The sequence below is a fragment of the Glycine max genome, chromosome 15 (assembly GCF_000004515.6).
Source record: "Glycine max cultivar Williams 82 chromosome 15, Glycine_max_v4.0, whole genome shotgun sequence".
Taxonomy (NCBI): domain Eukaryota; kingdom Viridiplantae; phylum Streptophyta; class Magnoliopsida; order Fabales; family Fabaceae; genus Glycine; species Glycine max.
In genome coordinates this window covers 47,811,259-47,812,956 of record NC_038251.2, presented here as the reverse complement: position 1 = coordinate 47,812,956, position 1,698 = coordinate 47,811,259, and positions in this window count along the sequence as shown.

Below are 1,698 nucleotides of genomic sequence, written 5' to 3'. Positions count from 1 at the left end.
AAAGAAGGCGAGAAGCTAAGTTGTGGCTCTAGTCTCGCATGATGACAGAGTCAGTGTAAGGGTTCAAGAGGACTGCAGTGATCACTCCAAGTGTAGAAGATTTGTTACAAGCTCACTTGTATGTCTTGAACAACAGTAATGAAGTTTTGCCATACATATTTAAGCATGAAGCTTTAGTCAAACAGAATAATCCGAAAATGTCAAAGAATTGGGTGTTGAAAAAGCATAACAAGACTTTCTGTGATTGGTTTAAAGATACAATCTTTGCAGATGAGAATGCTTCAGAAACATTAAGAAAGCTAGCAGATGGGCCTAAAAGAAATGTTATAACCTGGCAATGATACGACATAAACAGGTATTCATTTTACACAAAAGCACAAGATGACAAAAGTACAATGCAGAATAGCGGGGTCACCCTAAGGGCTGAATCTCAACACTTTGCAAGTGTCAATGACGCCAATCCCTGTGTAGCTTCCATCCCTTACTTTGGGTTCATTGATGAAATTTGGGAGCTTAATTATGTGAAATTTACAGTATGTGTTTTCAAATGTAAATAGGTTGACAGCAACACCGGTGTGCGCACCGATGATATAGGATTTACCCTGGTAGATCTAAAGAAACTTGGTTACCACAATGACCCTTTCATCATGGCAGAACAAGCTAGACAAGTATTTTACATGCAAGACCCTTGTGATGAAAGGTGGTGCGTGGTTCTGCAGGGCAAAACAGTTGGTGTTAATGTAGAAGATGATGATTCATACATGGACACCTATGTTAGTCCTTTGACCGCTCAAATCACTGGTAATGTTGTGGGAAAAGAAGAAGCTGACGACGTTCATGCTAATCAAAATGATCATGATGAAGGAGAATTGATTAACATCCTCTAATGTAATTTTCTGCAAAGACAGAGGTCACCAAACCTAGTAAGTGACAGCTACATTTTTCTCTGATTGAGGCATCGGTTTTTTGTTTCAATTTGCCTCCTTAGGACTTCATCCAGCTCATGTTTGTCGCCAGTTTCATCATCCACCACCCTTTTCTTCTCTGGCTTCTCACGTTCATTGTTGTTAAACCCATATTTATGCTCTCTTCCCTTCATGTCTTGTTTTATCACAACTTTAGCTGAATCTCCCATCTTCAGCATAGTTGAATCTCCTGTCTCATTCTCCAATGACACACTTTGATGGCCTGTATCTCTTTTCTTCGTATGGTCTAGTGCTTCAGCTTCAGAATGCATAAAGCAATCAGAATTTTCCAGTGATCACCAAAGGCTTCTGCATCATCATTGACACTCTCCACCCTCTTTAGTTTATGCTTCTGTTTTTTCTTCCATGCCTCCTCGTTATAAATCTCAGCTTTATTCGAGGTTGCACTAGAACGATCACCACCAATCTGTGCTTCTTCCTCGTCTATCAGGTCAATATGTTTCCTTTCAACTTTTGTTTTGTAAATTACCCTTATTACTAACTTTTGTAAATTCCTCGTAACAATTTGAAGGTTGTACATTCAGGAACTAAAGAATTCAAAATAGCTAGTAATAAAAGGGATTTGTTTTTGGGATTTTCTGAGCACCAAGAGCGGCTACGCAAGAAGCTTGCACTAGAGGAGGGAAGGATATTTGCAGCTAATGAACAAGTTTCTTGACTATTTCTCCTTAAGATTTTACTCTTTCTTTTTGCTAATATGTAAATATAAATG